We start from the raw sequence: 18,992 nt of genomic DNA on the forward strand, positions 1-18,992 counted from the left end.
TTCTGACTTGGTAGAAAGAGTTTTCCCAACTATAACTCAAAAAGACACACGCACCCCAATGTTCACAGCAGCACTGTTGACAACAGCCAAGACATGGAAGCAACCTAAATGTCCATAGACAGATGATTGCATAAAGAAGATGTGGTGTGTATATATATCATGGAATACTACTCAGCCATTAAAAAGAAATGAAATAATGTCTTTTGCGGCAACATGGATGGACCTAGAGATCGTCATATTAAGTGAAGTGTCAGAGAAAGACAAATATGATGTTGCTTATATGTGGAATCTAAAAAAAATGATACAAATTTTATTTACAAAACAGAAATAGACTCACGACATAGAAAACAAACTGTGGTGACCAGGGGGAAAGGAGGTGGGTCAGGGATAGAATTGGAGTTTGAACTTAATAGACACACACAACTATACAGAAACCAGATAAACAGCTAGGACCTACTGTAGAGCACAGGGAACTGTCTTCAGTTTCTTGCAATGAGCTGCAATGGACAAGACTCTGAAAATATACACATACACGTATGTGTATGTACAACTGAATCGCTTGGCTATACCTCTAAAACTAACATTACAAGCTGACTACACTTCAATAAAAAATAAGAATTTTTAAAAAAGGGTTTTCTCATAAGGGATGCCTGAAACCGCCCAGTGTTGCTTCCTGTTGCACAGTGTTCTGTCTCCTTTCAGTGCTTACCACATGTGCTGGTGACAGACAGGCCCAGGGGAAGCCACGTGTGGACTTGGGGACCAAGGCTTGTCCCAGATAACCGCGGTCATGTGCTGGTCACAGCACCAAAGACAGTCTAGGACTCGTGAGCCAAGCAGGCTGGCACCCCTGGCCCCTAATTGTCCCTCCTTAAGGGCCGAAAAAGCTTCCCTGCCCCGCCAAGTTCTCCGCCTGCGGTGGGTGTGGGGTCGTCCCCACCCGGCTGCGGCCCGGGAGCGCGCAGCTGGGTTACTGGAAAAACGGAGACGCGGACCTGTAAAAACAGTCCATACTCCTAGTTCATTCCTGAAGGTGGCTATTTATAGAGGCGGCTTGGAAGAGCCTGGGGCCCTCCCCACAGGTCTCCTTGCAACCACCATGGAATCTGCACAGAGGGAGCATGTGACAGCTCAACAAAAGTTTATCTGGTACACGGGCTCCGAAACCCAGGGCCAGGGCCGCCTGGCAGAGCAGAGTGTCTGACTTGGTCTTACTTGCCTCTGGCTCTCCGTGGCTCAGGGCACAGAGCGCCTGTGTGTGGCCCTCGTTCTCCGGGAGGAAATTCCAGGCCGGGCCAGACCTCAGACTGCTCAGAAAGCTGGCACTGGCCTGGCTGGGGACTGGGCTGGGCCACATTTTAGAAGGGCGAGCTTAGGCCCCAGCATCTCCAGCACAAGTGCCAGAAGGAGAATTTAAAACAATCTGAGGGCACTCAGTTTGACAGGTTTGTTAACGACAGAAAAGATCCTGGAGAAAACATATTTCATGGGTGACTTCTGGGAAGAGGACATTACAAGAATGAGAGACACCTCTCAAAGGCTCGGTGCAGGGCCCAGAGGGAGGGGAGGGGCACATGCAGCTCTGCTTCACTCTGCACCCCCCAGGACCCCCCCCCCAGATCCCCCAGACCCCCACCCTCCCCTCCCTCCCTGGGAGCACAAGGCCAGCCTTGTTTTCTGACCCCAGACTGCACAGAGCATCACATTGTGAGAACCATGAGGCAGCCAGAAGGAAGGGCAAAGAGGCAATGGTGGGGGGTGGTTAGAGAAGGAACCCGCCCTCCCCGACGGCAGCCTGAGGTCCCTGCGTAAAAGAAAATTGACTCATAGCTTGCTCCTGGCCCATGATCTTTGATGAGGATGGAGAATTTAATGCTTCCATGTTCCTGGCAGGGGGCGTGACCTGGGTGGGCAGGGGCTGCCCTAGAAGGTGGTGCTTGGGGTTTAAGGGGAAAGGAAAGGGTTAGCGCTGTCATTTAGAGTGGTGACATGGGGACAGAGCTGTGAGAGGGCTGGAGGCTCCATAAGCAGGTCTGAGGGGGCGGCGAGCAGGGCAGGGGGAGGGGCTGGGAACCCATTTGTCACTGAGAGAGCCCCATGCCAGCAGGGACTTCAGGATGAGGGGAGCCTGTGCCTCCACAGGGGGCTGCCTGCTGTTCGGAGGTCTCATAGAAAGAGAACAGCCCAGCCTGATGCTGGGAAGTTCAGAGGAAGAGAAGTGACTTGGTGCTGGATAGAAGGTCCCGTCTGGACTGGAGGAGACCGAGGAACGCTTCGCGTGGGTCCAGTGCACGAGGGAGCTCAGGCAGGCTCAGCAGATGCAGAACAAGAGTCCACGCTCGCACTTAGAGGCCCGGGACCTCAGTCCCCACTCTACCGTTTACCACCTATGTGACTTTACAATTCTGGCCTCCGTTTCTGCATCTAGAAAATGGGATGAAGCTCCTTTCCCCACAGGATCCTTGTGAAGAGTGAGTGAGCCTGGCGCATAGCAGGTGCTCGATAATGCTGGACCAGTCCGCCTTATTTACATCCGGGGTGGGGTCCATGCACTGTCTGGGGCTTCACATTTAGTGACATTTAAAATTATATGCTCAATAGCACTATCAGAGAAATGCAAATCAAAACTACAATGAGGTATCACCTCACACCAGTCAGAATGACCATCATTCAAAAGTCCACAAATGACAAATGCCAGAGAGGCTGTGGAGAAAGGGGAACCCTCCTACACTGCTGGTGGGAATGCAGTTTGGTGCAGCCGCTGTGGAAAACAGTATGGAGGTTCCTCAAAAGACTAGGAATAGACTTACCATATGACCCAGGAATCCCGCTCCTTGGCATATATCCAGAAGGAACCCTACTTCAAAAAGACACCTGCACCCCAGTGTTCATAGCAGCACTATTTACAATAGCCAGGACATGGAAACAGCCTAAATGTCCATCAACAGATGACTGGATAAAGAAGAGGTGGTATATTTATACAATGGAATACTACTCAGCCATAAAAACCGACAACATAACGCCATTTGCAGCAACATGGATGTCCCTGGAGAATGTCATTCTAAGCGAAGTAAGCCAGAAAGAGAAAGAAAAATACCATATGAGATCACTCATATGTGGAATCTAAAAAAAAAACAAACAAAAAAGAAGAACATAAATACAAAACAGAAACAGACTCATAGACATAGAATACAAACTTGTGGTTGCCAAGAGGGCAGGGGGTGGAAAGGGACAGACTGGGCTTTCAAAATGCAGAACAGATAAACAGGATTATACTGTATAGCACAGGGAAATATATACAAGATCTTGTGGTAGCTCACAGCAAAAAAAAAAATGTGACAATGAATATATGTGTGTTCATGTATAACTGAAAAACTGTGCTCTACACTGGAATTTGACATAACATTGTAAAATGACTATAACTCAATAAAAAAATGTTAAAAAATAAAATAAAATAAAATTGCAACTTGCTCCCCCAACCTTTAACTTTAAAAAAAAAAACCACAAAATAAATAAAATAAAATTACATGTGCTATATATCTACAATAGCCAAGACATGGAAATAACTTATGGTCATCATGGGAAAAGAGCCCACCTGGGAACGAAGCTGCCACACGGAGAGATCAGAGAGAGACAGGCAGCACCTGGTCCTGACCAGCTTGCTGGAGCATCAGGGTCCAGCCTTACCTAAAGCTGTTGGAGCCAATGGTTTTTTGTTTTTTTTTTTCCCTTTTTCTTGTTTGAGTTTGTGATTGAGGTTCCTTGCAACCAAAGACTCCTGATTCATACAAGCGCCTGCTGAGCGCCAGGAGCTTCCCGTGAGTCATGTCGCTTACCCCCCTCGGCAGAGGTGGGGAGGGGAGGAGCTGGGGTCAGAGCTCAGGCATGGTCTAATTCAGAAGCTCATGACCATTTTTTTTTTTTTTTTTTTTTTTTTTTTTTGCTCTCCAGTCTGAGCTAAGCTAAGAAAACAGCAGATAAGAGAGGCAGCACCAGCCTTGCTCTCAGCCTAAGAGGGACAATCCTAAAAATCTTAGCTTTTTCCCACTAGCAACAAGTGACTGGAGGTAATTACTGCTTTTTCAACATCTTTTATTTTAATGAAGCACAATCCTTATTAAAAAGCCAAGAGCTCAATCTGTCTTGAGGTAGCCTTCCTTGCTGGTGGAGAACCCGACCTCTGGGTTTCTAACTGGCACCACTGCATGCTCGGGGATGAGGTCCGGGATCCCAACAGAGTTGGCCTCTGGGGACCAGGTGGGTGGCATCAACCTTGTGTCAGGCACAGTCCTTGCCAACCTGTCTAAGACCCATGTACCCAAATAAAGGAATCCTAGCTTGCTTGGTGGGCAGTGTGGGTGCACCCTGTGGGGAGAAAGGAGGGAAGTTTGCTCCCAGCAGGTGCAGTCCAAGAGGGAAAGCCATGTTAGGGACACAGCCCTTTAAAACATCCTGGGTTGACTCCTCCCATGACTATCTGCACCAGCAAAGGTGGCTGCAGCAAGAAGCCACCGGAGGGACAGAGAACCCAGCCCAGCTCCAGCCCCTGCCGGTCTCGGCACCCTCCTCCTCGGGCGCTCAACTCCCCTGGAGGAGGACGCATGTCTTTGGTAAGGTCTGCCCTCAGTACAGCGTGACTCTCTCCTGCATCTGAGATCTGCCTCAGGCCGGCCTGTCCCTGGACCGCGCGCTCTCCGCAGCCCCTTCCGGTCCTAAAGCCCCGACGAGACTCGTTTGCCTGACTGATGACACGGGGGCAGCAGCTGCGCAGAGGGGCCTCCACGGCGACGGTCGGAGCTGGAGTTCTTACTCCAGGCAGCAAACTGACCCGTGCCCACGGCCCTGGAGGGTGGCAGCCAGATCATGTGTTTACTCCATCACCAGGAGGGGATCCCAGAGGCGCTCAGCAAACACTGGCTCGGATCTCAGAGGCTGCTCCAGGCTGGGGAGCCAAGCTGCAGCGCCCACCCTTGGGGGGGGGGGAAGCAGCCTCTCTCCACTCAAGGATACAGGAGGAGAGAGGTCCTAATCGCGGTGCATCCTGACAGAGCTGTGGTCCCATCACCGAGAGAATCATTCTCTGCTGGGGAATGAGAGCCTCACGGTGTTGCCCAGAACTGAGACTCACCTGGCCCAGGATAACACAGAGCAGACGGCGCGGCAGAGCCCCAGGCAGGTAGGGCGCTCTCCCGGTGACTCTGGGGAAGTTTGCTCGCAGCAGGTGCAGTCTGAGAGGGAAGCAAGGCTCACCGTGCTTCAAAGTAGTGCTTACCCCAGCACAGAGTCCTGCCAGGAAGCCTCCGTCAGGCGCTTCCCGAAGGCTGCTCAGCCCACAGCTGTCTACACAGTGTGCCCATCACCCCCATTTTTCTTCCAGAGGGGATCAGTGGCCCTGCCCTCCTGAGCAGCCTACTTCTAGGCTAGATTCATAAAAACTATGCAGCTCTGTATTTCATCGTTTCCACCAACTGCTCACCCGTGCCTCCACTGCCTGTTACCCAGAGGCCAGATCTGCTGGCTGCGGGCGTCCCCAGCCCAGGGAGGAGCAGGCAGGACGGTGCCAAGGGACACGGGGCCTACCTGACCGCCCTCCTCGCCTCCCCCGACCCCCTAGACCTGGGGACACGTCCTGGGGAGCGGCAGCCGCACGGGACCACAGGCCTCGATCATCTCTCAAGCTCAGGCCTGAACCGGCCGCGGAGGGACGCATTTACTGTGTGTTCTCTTTGGAGAAACCAGAGGAAGGAAGAAGTTCCAAGTCCCCTGCCACTTCTACACTTCCGAACAAAACAAAACAAACCGCCGATGCCTTTGCCCTCTCTCGTCCCGGCTAATCTAGAGCCAGCTGGTGTATCAGGCAGGGAGACGAAGTCACAGGGACCACCCCCAGAGAGTGGGAAAAGGGACCACGAGCCTCTCTGTCCCTGCCGCAGGCCGGCGCCTGGGCTCACTGCGGTCACTGCCGCATCCCCTCCCTTCCCTCCTCCATCACGGTCGCCCACATGGCCCCTGGGGAAGAGTCTGATTTGCTGGTACCCGCTTCGGTTGTTGCAGACGCAGCGCGGCTGCAGGCCGAGGCAGTGATGTGACCGAGGAGGGCCTTCTGCTTCTCCTCCTGCGACAGACGCAGGTAACAGGCTGCCGAGGGCGAGAATATTCATGGAGGGAATCAGTCTCCCTAGAGAAGAAAAGGTGACAGGGTAACAATCGTCATTTTTAATCAGAGACAGAGCCGGGGCAGCTGCTTCCAAAATAAATGCTCCAACACCACGGAGGGCGGGCTGCGGTGTGCGAAGCTGCTCATTTCAAGGAAAAATCAGGGCAGCCCAAAGTATAAGCGCTAGACGGGCAGAGGGCGGCGGGGGCGGCTCAGTGGCAGAGCCACGCTTAGCACGCGTGAGGTCCTGGGCTCAGTCCCCAGTGCCTCCATTAAAAAGCAATCAACCAATCAGACAAACAAAACAGGGTTTAGGAAGCCTTATTTGTGGTCTCGGCTTCCCCTCACAGGGTGTTGCAGATGCTAATAAAAACAGTAGGTTAATTAATAAATAGACAGCCTGTTTCCGCTGCCATTCCAGGCTTCCTCCACCAGGGACCTGGTGAAACCTCAGCCCAGTGGAGTCGGAGGAACGCTTTCTGGGTTCGTGCTGAAACAGCAGTGGTGGCCCTGTTTGCTGGTCCCCTTCCGGGGTCCCAGCGGTGCTGGGTTCACTGTGGTCTGAGATGGGATAACGAATTCCTTGCGTTGGGGCGTGGATGTAACACCTTATCTCTAGCTGCTCAGAGCACCGACTTGCAGTGTCGTTAGTGACGGTAGTTCTGCAGCTTTAGCTCTTCCTGTGCCTAACCTCCCAGGGCACAGACCTGTGCGGGGCTGGGGTGAGGGGCCCTGCAGCCACCAGCATCCCCTAGAGCCACCCTGGGTTGGGTGGACGGCAAGGCCCGTCTCTGTGCTGAATCCCATCAGGAAGAGTCCCTGCTCCAACCCACCCCAGGATGCAGGACACCAGAGTTTGCGGTGGATTCTGTGAGTCTCCCTCCAGCTGCCCCCATCCTCCCCACCTGAGACAGGCTTGGCTTCCAGACTTGAACATGTTTTGCCAGCCTTCTTCTTGCTCAGCCCCTTTGCTGCCCCCACTGCTCAGAAAAGTGTTTCTGGAGGAAAAGGCCATCTTTGTTACCACGGCTCTGGCCAGACGTAGGTCTGCGGCTCCTGTGGTGGGGAGTGGGGATTGGGCAGAGCCAATCCAAACCAAACACAAGTCAAGCTTGTTTTATTTTTCTTTTACCTTAAAAATTGCAGTGGGCATGCACTGCCAACATAGAGACACAGCACGACCAGCATTTATTTCCTCCCACGTTTGCCTTGCAGAACTGGACAGAGGAGCAGAGCAAGAGAAAGGTGGGGACAGTTGCATTAGCCATGAACTGCGGGAGAAAGAAGTCACAGGAATACTCGACTAAGATTCAGAACAGGCAGTGAGGTGTCCCTGGCTGGAGGTGTAGGGAGAAGCAGGTGCTTTGGACACTGAGCAGTAGAACCAATATGCACTGTTGGAAGCAAGCTCCAACGGCAAGGCATCGAAGTAGGACTCAGCCTGCCGTGGCTTGTCCGTGCGACTTTATTAAGCCATGTGACTTTTCGGGGCTTCGTTTTCCTCTGTCCAACGAGAGGACTTGGACTGGACTTGGCACTGGACTTAACCTCCTATTTTCTTTCCAGCTCCAAAGACCAATTCAATGCCTAAGAATAGATGGAAAATAAGGATTATTAGGAAGGACACATGGTGGCCACCTGCTTATTTCTTTAAATCTTGCTCTCCCCATGTGATCTCTTAATTCAATTAATTAGGGATGTCTATTTAAGTTATTACGCAGGTCAGAATAAAGAAATCAACTTTTATCCTACACTGTTGGTGGAAATGTAATTTGGTGCAGCCACTATGGAGAAAAGTATAGAGGTTCCTTTAAAAAACTAAAATTAGAGTTATTATATGATTATTATATGATCCAGCAATCCTACTCCTGGGCATATATCTGGAAAAGAAGAAAACTCGAATCCAAAAAGACACCTGCACACCAATGGTCACAGCAGCACTGCTTACAACAGCCAAGACATGGAAGCCACCTAAATGCCCATCGACAGATGACTGGATAAAGAAGATGTGGTGTATATATATATGGTATATATATATGTGATGGAATATATATATATATATATATATATATATATATATATATATAATGGAATACTACTCAGCCATAAAAAAGAATGAAAGACTGCCATTTGCAGCAACATGGATGGACCTAGAGATGACCATACTAAGTGAAGTAAGTCAGACAGAGAAAGACAAATACTATATGATATCACTTAGATGTGGAATCTAAAAAATAATACAAATGAACTTATTTACAAAACAGAAACAGACTCACAGACATAGAAAATAAATTTATGGTTACCAAAGGGGAAAAAGGGAGGAGGGATAAATTAGGAGTTTGGGATTAGCAGATACAAACTACTACATATAAAATAGATAAACAACAAGGTCCTACTGTACAGCACAGGAAACTATATTTAATATCTTACAATAACCCATAATGAAAAAGAATATAAAAAAGAATGTATATGTATAACTGAATCTCTATGCTGTACACCAGAAACTAATGCAACATTGTAAATCAACTCTACTTCAATAATAAAAAAAAAATTTCAATAATAAAAAAAAAAAGCTCAACTTTTAAACAATTTGTCCTCTTTTCATTGTCTTTGATCTAGTTATTCCACTTCGAAGAGTCTGAAGAAAGGGTGAGGCATGGAGTCAAAGACTCATATACAAAGATGAGCCGCGTATCGTTACTAGCAAAGATAAAAAGACAAAAATAACCCCTGAAATGGATATAACCAAAATAAATTATGACATAGCCACTAACATGTTTTCAATGATATTTTTAAACATTGGGAATTACTCATAATATAAATACACACAAAAAACACCCACATACATGGCAGATATTGCTAACAGTCCACAGCCTTCTTTTCCTCTTGAAGATCACAGTCAGGCGCAGGATCCTTCTTAACACAGCCCCCTTAACAGCCACCATCAATGCCAGTTGGCATGCAGATGGAATCTAATAGCCATCTCAGTATGAGCTCCTTCAGCAATAAAGATGAGAGTCAAGGTCAAGATGCAGAAGGAAGCTAAATAGAAGTTGAGTAGTTCAAATCAAAGGCGGTCAAGTGAAGGTGAGTGCAGGGTTAAGACATCCCAGCAGGGCCCAGAAGTGCGCTAGGATGAGGATGAGGCTATTGGAAATTAAGTGCATTTCCCGCCGCATTGCTCGGGGCTGTAGGAGCAGAAAGTTGTGCTTTTGAGACAACAAATTTAAGAAGTTTTGGGTTTTCCTTGTTCCCCTACTCCTGCAGGGGACAGAGTGTTCTGCAAGATATAGTTACTTGAGATCGCCAGGCTCCTGGGCCGAATGGATGATGCAGAGAGCTTTTCTTTGTTGTTTGAGAATTGATAGACTTTGGGGGAAACTCCTTCAAAAGTAGGTTTGCCCCAGCTCTCCAGTCACCACATGACCAAGCATGGCTGTGACATCTCAGGGTGCTGCCCAAGGGCTGACAAATGGAGGACCAGTGGTCCCTCTGGGCATCCCCGGAAGGAGGCTGGGAAGAGGGATTTGCCTCCTCCCTCCTCACTGAGGACTGATGCTCTCCGGACAGGGAGATTAAGAGACTGAGTCAGGAATTAAAAATAGACTTACCGTATGATCCAGCAATCCCACTCCTGGGCATATATCCAGAGAAAGATGTAATTCAAAAAGACACCTGCACCCCAATGTTCACAGCAGCACTACTTAAAATAGCCAAGACATGGAAACAACCCAAATGTCCGTCAACAGAAGACTGGATAAAGAAGACATCATATATATATACACACACATACATACACACACAAAGGAATACTACTCAGCCATAAAAAAGAATGAAATGATGCCATTTGCAGCAACATGGATGGACCTGGAGATCGTCATTCTAAGTGAAGTAAGGCAGAAAGAGAAAGAAAAATACCATATGATATCACTTATATGTGGAACCTAATAAAAAAAAAAGGACACAAATGAACTTATTTACAAAACAGAAACAGACTCACAGAGAACAAATTTATGGTTACGAGGGGTTAAAAGGGATTGGGAAGGGCTAAATCGGGAGTTCAAAATTTGCACCTCTTGGGGAGTGATGGAAATGTGAGCTATCTTGATTGTGGCGGTGGTTTCATGGGTGTATACATCTATCAAAACTCATCGAATTGTGCATCTGAAGTATATATAGCTTACTGTATAGGAACCACACCACAATAAAGGTGTTTCAAAAAGAGAGAGAGAGAAAAAGGAGGCTGAGCCATGGAAATATATTGAGCTGAGGGCGGGCAGGCGGAGGTAATCCTGCTGCAGGGGGACGCCTGGGCCCCATCGCCCACATCTCAGAAGAAGGAGTGACTTTTCCCGGCGGCTGTGTGTCCCTTCCCCCAGAAGACAGCCTGCTACCCTTGTGAGACTCTTTGATTCCAAGAACTGGATTTTCTAGATTAGGTCCTTTATTAACCCCAGGTCGGGAGGGGGAAATGGGTGGGGACAAGAGGCTCCCTGGCATCTTCATTTCTTCCCCTCCGCTCTCCACAAATCCATCCCGCGTCGATGACATTTGCAGAGTGCATTTTCACGGGTCTCCATAATCCCTTCAGAATATTAAGGCCGCATTACTTTATCTTTGGTTACATTAACTTCAATTTTCCTTATGAGTTAGTATTTGGCTAAAAATTAATATAGTGAAGTTGAAAAGAATCTTATGATAGGAAAAAGACTAATTTCATCTCTGACTGCTCAGATCCCGGAGTACGCCGGGGTTAATGTAATTAACTTACAATTTGAGCCCGGGCTGTGTACATACACTGAGTCTCCCCGCTGGAAACGAGATTAGATTTTATTACTCTATATATCCTGGTTATCTTCACCGAGCCTGCTCGGTGCTGCAGTGCAAAGGCAGAACCATCTGGTACTGAGCCCGTGCAGTTTATTTAAGGATTTAATTAAATGCTCTAAATGGAGAGCTTCTCTGAATTAACATTTTAAATGTGACTTATTGCAGGTTTAATATTGTCTTAATGCCAACCTGGGAAACTCCATCGTCAAGTTGTTGACGTTCAAATTGAATTCATTTGGGTGGCTCCCGGGGGGACCCATTAATTAATCTAAACAACTAATGGGGGTTGGTTCTGACTTTTGATGAAGATTATTTACTGAGACAATTTGCAATGAATAAAGAGTCACAGTAGGCAAATACTTAATTGAATTCAAAAAAGTCTCATTGTGTTTAGTGTCAGGAATGCATCATGTGAGTGAGCTTTGAAATACCATGAAAGGGGCGATTGCTTCAATCTTCTTAGCTGTGCGCTAATAACAAAGCGAATGGGTAATTACATTTTCCTGGGTAATTTGCTGCTTGCAAAAGGACAACAGGTCTGGCTGGCTAATCGCTTCCGTGGAAAGAAATTTCTAAAAGCAGAAACTCTGCCCTTGGATGGCACGCGGCCCCACGGGTTGCCCAAAGGCAGTGGCAAGGACAGGTCTGGCTGCCCACTGCTGGAGCGTCACCCTCCAGCTGTCAGGAATTGCCTGGCTGAAAAGCCCTTCTCAGCCCCGCAAAGTCCCTAAGTGGCCATCGCCTCTCAGTCGGCTTCCTGCTGAACTCAAGGATCTCTGACGAGTCCGCGTGTCTCAAGTTTGCCCATCCCAGCTTCCTCTGGTTTGCACCTTCTCGGCCAACACAAGGCAGACCTCTGCTTCAATGAGGAACATGGACGGCCGCCCCAGCAACCAGTACGCCCTCCATCCTGTCCACCCTTCAAGGCCCGGGGCAGCATCTCAAGATCACAAGGCTCACCGTGCACTCTCCTTCCTCCGTCATTGGCTTTCCCCGGCTTCTTAAAGTGAGGCTCAGGACCACCAGCAGCGCTGGCCGCCGGGCGTGTTAGAAATGCAGACTCTCAGGCCGGCCCTGCCCCACCGAATCAGAATCTGCCTTTAACAAGAGCCCCAGGGGACCACGTGCAGATTCTGTTTCGACCCCTGGTCCACGGGGGTCTCTGCCATCCTGTTTCCTTCTCTCTGACCTACCTGGCATCAGCTCCCTGGCGCCAGGGCTCAGGGCTCTGCCTCTCTGGGATCTGTGGTGGCACCAGGGAAAGCCAGAGAAAATGATGGTTTTCTTTAGTTAACAGTAATCTTTTAATGTTCCGACTACCTGGTCTTTGTTGTAAAACTGCTATATATCCCCACCTCTTCGGAGCAGTCCCTCAGAGCGACCTGAGAGGCTGTCATCCCAGAACTGTCCACCTAATTTAAATGTAACTCTCAACTTTTAGGTTGCACATTTTATTTCAGGCAACAAGGCATAAAGAAATAAAACAATAGTGTTAAAAAGCCAACTGACAGCAAAGGAAACAATCAACAGAGAGAAAGTCACCTAAGAACAGGAGAGGATAGTTGCAAACCACAGATCTGGTAAGGGGCTAATATCCACAATGTACAAGGAACTCCACAACTCAAGAGCAAAAACAAAAACAAAAACAAAAACAAAAACAAAAACAAAAAAAACCAAATAACCCAATTTAAAAATGGGCAAATGACCTGAACAGACTTTTCTCCAAAGACATACAACCAACAGGTGCATGGAAAAGTGCCCAGCATCACTCCTCCGTCATCTTCCATCATTCCCCAGTGCACATCCAACCACAGTGAGACACCTCCTCACACCCTTTGGGATGGCCGCTACTAAGAAAAAAAAATAGAGTGAGGATGTGGGGAAACAGGAATCCCTATGCACTGTTGCACCCGCTGTGGCAAACAGTGTGGAGGTTCCTCAAAAAAGTAAAACTAGAACTACCAACAGTCCTACTTACGGGAATTTATCCAGAAGCATTGAAATCGGGACCTTGATGAGATAGTTGCGCTCCTGGGTTCATGGTGGCGTTATTTACAATAGCCAAGGTGTGGAAGCAACCTGTGTCCATCGGTGGATGGGTGGACAAAGATGTGGGCTGTCCATACAAGAAATATTATTTATTCAGCCTTCAGAAGAAGGGAAATTACAGTACATGCGACCACATGGGGGGACCTTGAGGACGCTACGGGGAGTGAAGTAAGTCAGCTTCAGAAGAATAAATACTGTATGATCGCACTTATATGAGGGGCCCAAAGAGTCTAAAGCTCACAGAAGCAGAAGGAAGCAGAGTGGTGGCTCCCAGGGGCCGAGAGGAGGGAGGAAAATGGAAAGTTGCTGTCCAAAGAGTCTGATGTTTCTATTGTGCAAGATGAGAAAGTTCTAGACGTCTGCTGTACAACGTTGTGCTTCTAGTTCACAAGAATATACTGCACACTTAAAAATGTGTTGAGAGGGTGAAAGAAAAAAGCCAGCTGATAACGGTATTGCAGCCGTGTTGCTTAGCTTCAGCGCCGTGTTGTGGTAAAATGTTAACCGGAAGGAGGCTGGTGAAGGTCACGTGACGGGGCTGCTCAGCACTGGCACTGCTGACGTTTTGAACTAGATCATTCTTTGCTGTGGGGGCCGCCCTGTGAATGCAGGGTGCTTAGCAGCACCCCTGGCCTCTACCCACTGGATGCCAGAAGCACCCCCACCGCCCAGTGTGACAACCAAGAATGTCTCCTTGCCCTGCCAAGTGTCCCCAGGGCGAGCAGGGGTTGGGGGGAAATCCTGGTTGAGAATCACTGGTCAGCAGGAACTCTCTGTGCTATCTTTGCACTGTTCCATAAATCTAAAGTTACTTCCAAATAAGAAGTTAATATCGGAACGCCAGAGGTGCACATAATCCATGGAAGAAATCACTAATAAGCTGGGTTTCATTAAAATTAAAAACTTCTGCTCTGTGAAAGCCAGTGTCAAGAGAATGAGAAGACGAGCTACAGATTGGGAGAAAAATCTTTGCAAAAGACACATCTGATCGAACTGTAATCCAAAGTATAAAAGGAACACTCACAATTCCACAACAAGAAAACAAACAAGCTAATTTAAAAAAATGGGCCAAAGATCTTCATGGACACCTCATTAAAGGAGACATATAGATGGAAAATAAACGTGTGAAAAGATGATCATAGTTCATCAGAGAAGTGCAAAAATAACAAGAAGCCTGCACACCTAACAGAATGGCCAAAATCCAAAACGCTGACAACATCGAATGCTGGCGAGGATGTGGAGCAGCTGGAACTCGCATTCGCTGCTGGTGGGATGCAGAACGGCATGGCCCCTTTGGAAGACCGGTGATTTCTTTCCAACTAAGCATGCTCTTACCATGCAGCGATCGTGCTTTTCGGTATTTGCTCAAAAGAATGGAAAACGTTAACGTCCATGTGAAAAACCGCCCACGGATGTCTGTAACAGCTTTGTTCGTCATTGCCAAAACTTAGAAGCAGTTAAGATGTCCTTCCGTAGCTGAATGGCTCAACTGGTCCATCCAGACAATGGAGTGTTACTTAGCACTAAAAGGAAATGCGCTGTCAAGCCACGAAAAGATAAGGAGGAAACTCACGTGCCTGTGGCGAAGTGGAAGAAGCCACCTGAGAAGCCTCCTGCTGCGACTCGTTCTGGAAAAGGCAGAGCTGTCTCTGTGGAGACTGCGAAAAGCTCAGTGGCTGCCGGGGGTTGGCCCATCTTGGAAGCTCGTTTTTCAGGAAGTACCTTCGGCATCCCATTGAGGTGGGTTCCCCAGAATGCACTTGGGAAATGCCGTTCTAGATCAGCCGTTCTCAACCAGGGAGGGCGCTGTCCCCTGGAAATGCCTGAAGATGTTGTTGGTTGTCATGACTGAGGGAGCGCCGTGGTACAAAGCTGGTGGGGACCAGGGATGCTGCCGACACCCTGCAACGGGCAGGACAATCCCCACAACACAGAGCGGTCTGGTCCTGAGTGTCAACATTGCCACAGTTGAGAACCCTGCCCTTGAGAATCAAGGGAGTGTTTGACCTTCGGCTGCAATAAATTCTGATAACATAACTGCTTATATGAGAGAGTCCCCATGGTTTGTCCACACCATCCGGCTTCGGGGGTGCTGTTTTAGCAGAGGTGGCTGCACTGGGCGTGAGGGACAGACAGGGAGTCGGCCTGACAGGGCTTTGGAAACCAATGCCGAGTCCAGACTCTTACAGAGCAGATCTGTAAAAGGGTCATGAAAAGCGAGAGGTGCATTAGGGGGCAGAAGGTGTGCCAGCAGGCAGGAGATTTGACTGCAGGTTGATACCCACTTTTTTGTTTATTAAAGGGATTTCCTTTCTCCCACCCTTATTCACCTAAAATGTGACCACAGAGGGGAAATGTGGAGCAGATGTACGGCCACAGGGGACTCCAGGCTGGTCTCTGCTCTCTCCACAGGAGCAGGGATGGTCCAGAGAGTCCAGTTAAGACCCCGGCCAAGGGCTTCCCCATCCCTGAGGGGTAGGTGGTCCACGAGCCCGCTCCACGGAGCACGCCCCCTGCCCCACCAGCATCTCTCCCATTTCCCCCCATGACAGCCCCATTCCAGTGCTTTACAGGGAAGCTTTGCCTGAGCTTCGGTTTTACTACATTTATCTCATTGCCAACCTTCAAAATGCCAAACGCTGCCACTTGCCCTGGGGGAAATAATTTCCTCTCTTACCCCGAATGTCACGCAGAAACTCACTTCAAACCGCACTGACTGGCTGGTTTTTCCTCCTTCAACCCTAACTCGAATGCCAGGCATCAGAGACAGAGGGACTCACCTCTGCCTCCCCGCGCCCTCAGCTTCCTTTAGTATTAAAATCACAAGCTGCCACTTCCATATCCTGAAAGAGATGTGGAAAATAATGTATTCACAGGAAAAGCTTAACTATGATACATCCACATTATAAAATAGTATGCAGCCACTGGAAAAAAAAGCATTGAAGACTATTTAAGGAAGTGGAAAAATGCTCACACTGTGACGTTCGCTGGGAAAAAAAGGCAAAACATGATATGATCTCAAGTTTGTAAAAATAAACAGGGAGAGAGAGAGAGAGAGAGAAGAAAAGTAGAACCAAAAAGCAGAAATATATTATCTTTTATCTCCAGACAGAAAGAGTATAGATCATTTGTTTACTTCTTGGCACCGTTCTGTATTTTCCAATTTTTCCACATGAGTATGTCGTACTTGGATAATCTGTAGTTAAAAGATCAATTTAAAAAAAAGCTGAAACTCGCTCATCCCTCAGGCTCCGGGTGATGATGATCAGGTGTATCCCCACTCGAAGAGCCCAGCCACCTTCTCCCCCAGTTTATCACAAACAGGTTTCCTAAAACCAGCCCACAAAGGACATCTTCAGGGGGCTCCTTTCCGCCCGCAGAAGGGGCCACTTGGGAGAACACAGCTCATTGTCACAAAGCCAGAGGCACAAAAGAAGTACTTTGATGGCACAAACCCATTTTAACCACAGAATGAGCTTCTGGTCCCACCAACTTTGACACCTATAGAATCTTCCAGAATGCAGCTGGCCCTGAAAGATGCTCCCCAGACCTAGGAGCATGTCTTAGACCTGATACCAGAGCTCAGCTGGCAGGGGGAACGGAACTGGGGGTCCCAGTTGATGGGGTCCCTTTGAGAGATGAGTGCCCTGCCCCAGGGCAGGACTCGGGGGGACAGGACCTAGTCATGGAGATCTGAGCAGCCAAGATTGCCCAGATCAGAAAGAAGGAGGCTGCCTGATCCACCTCTCTCCAGTCCCAGATCTTGGACTGCAAGCTCCGGAAATCCACCTGCTGCCACTTTGCACACACACAGGGGACCAGGCAAGGGGGCAGATGATAGCTGAGGCCAGATAGGAGGGCAGGAGGGCGAATTCCAAGGCTGCTTCCCCAGCTGCATTCACTCGGCCCCCACTTCCTGGGAACCTGCAGGGTGCGGCAGGCACATGCTAGATGCTGGGGCAGGATGCAGAGCCCCTGGTCGGTCACTGCGTTTCTTTAACCCAGGGCTTCTCACCCAGGACCAGCCCCAGCATCACCCGGGGGGCTTGTCAGAACACAGGTAGCTGTATTATTAGCTTCCCACTCAGCAAGTGTGGCGGGGGACCCCCATATTTGCATTTGTGACAAGTCCCCAGTTAATGGGCTGCTCGGCGGGGAACCCCACTTGGAAAACCACTGAAGAAACAGCAGGGAGGCAGCAAGATTGAAACCCATCAGCTCTTCGTCCCTATGAAAGCGGACATGGCACGGGGGAGGGCCCACACCGGCACTGATCTGAGGGCTCTCTGGGTGCGGGGCTGACTGGGCTCTGTCAACGGCTCAGCGCCACAGGGTCCCTCCTCCAGGAAGTCTCCATCTGGGACGGAGGGGACAGGAGCAGGGCTTACTCCCAAGCCTTTGTTTCTGGGGGACGTTGCCAGAGATGGCGACTGCCCAGCCCCAGCCATCTCCTTGGCAGCCAAGTTGCCTGAGACTCATTGGAATTCAGGCTGCTCGTAAACACCTGCAGGTCTGGAGATTCTGCTGAGGTCCAGAGCTGGGGGATTTCGCTGGGGGAGTTTATCAGAGTTAAGTCGGTGTAGGTAAAAAGAGGTGGTTGTGTGTGGTGGGGGAGGCGGCGGGGATCAGTGAAGATTAGTAAATTATTCACACATCTCTTTCTCCCAGGACGAAAGCTTGCCTTCCACTCGAGAATGCTTATCAACGCCCTTAGATTTTTCCCATCCGTTTTTAAAGGAGGTAGAAAAAAAAAAGTGTAACAATTTTTAATTAAAAAATTAAGCCATCCCCTTCCTAAATATTCAGTTCTGTATTTATCGCCTCCAGGAGGGGCGAAGGGAGAGTCCAACCATCGCAGGAAAATGGTTTTCATCATCTGCAAAACCCGATGCCCAAAATAGCCCCATTGTTGCCCTGGCAACTAGCATTTGCTCCCCCTTCTCGTCCCCCCGCCGCCCCATCCCTTTGCATATCGCTGCATATTTCTATCATTCTTTCCAGGCACAGTTCATAAACAGGACGGCATAATAAAGAATGTTATCAACAGTGACTTACAGCCCAGCTGCGCCCGGCAAGATAGGAAGTGGCAAGCAAATACAATTTCATGCAGCGAGGGTAACAGATTGATTGGGTGCCCTTCAAATGCGATGCCACTTCTTTAAGTCAGTCCAAATTCAGAAATAAAGCTGGTCTCCCCCTTTTCCTGGCCAAGATAGACAATACATGCTGGGCTAATGCCCGGGGGTCTCATTAGGGCTGGAACGGTCTTGCCCCGAGACATGGATTATTCCAACAGACTCCTCAGCCCCTCTCCCTCGCCTCCCCTCCTCTCTCTGTCAAAGGGCCAAGGCCCTGGGATGTGGGCCTTTTTTGAATTAATTATCCTCTCTCGCCACAGATTACTCAAGCTCCAATGCCAGGGGCAGTGGGGGTGGGGCAGGGACTGCAGCAGATGAAAATCAAGTAGCTTCGCCTCCTCCGTACCTGGATCCTTCAGCTTGCGCGGCAGCGGCGGCCACGGTGGCGTCTCTCTCTCAGAGGGCTAATGCAAGGAGAGTGGGCTCTTAGCACGACCCTCGAGAGCCACTTCTGTTCTGAGAGGCTTCTTGGAGGCCTGGGAGCTGGGGACCTGCCTCTCCCTTTCCCCCCAGGGAGGGAGGTAGTGGAGAAAGGAGGGGGTCCCCAGGCACCAGGAGCCACCTGAGAGGCTGTAATAGGGGACAGGTGGTCACGAGGCGGGTGATGATGACAGTTGGGCATCCGGGGTGACTCAAGGTCTGCAGATACCAGCTGTTCAGATGACGTCTGCCTCCTGGACCCGCCCAGCCCCCACTGAGGACCCGAGGTTCCTCCTGGGCCCTCAGGCAGCCCAGTGCCGGATGGGGGCAGGGGCTGTCGGATGGAAGTGAAATGGCTGAGTTGAGTGGGTGGGCTGCCCGGCCACCTCCTGGCCGCG

At 49.4% G+C, this 18,992-nt stretch overlaps 1 long non-coding RNA gene across 1 annotated transcript; it reads right to left on the bottom strand.

Moving 5' to 3' along the window:
- Positions 1-14,111: 14,111 nt before the first annotated feature.
- Positions 14,112-18,592, bottom strand: LOC116157832 (uncharacterized). Its single transcript, XR_004142085.2, has 3 exons — positions 18,521-18,592; positions 15,817-15,879; positions 14,112-15,232 (listed from the first exon to the last, which is right to left on the bottom strand). It is a non-coding gene; the product is annotated as an uncharacterized LOC116157832 (long non-coding RNA).
- Between the last annotated feature and the right edge of the window lie 400 nt (positions 18,593-18,992).

This window comes from Camelus dromedarius, chromosome 16, assembly GCF_036321535.1.
Source record: "Camelus dromedarius isolate mCamDro1 chromosome 16, mCamDro1.pat, whole genome shotgun sequence".
Classification (NCBI taxonomy): Eukaryota; Metazoa; Chordata; class Mammalia; order Artiodactyla; family Camelidae; genus Camelus; species Camelus dromedarius.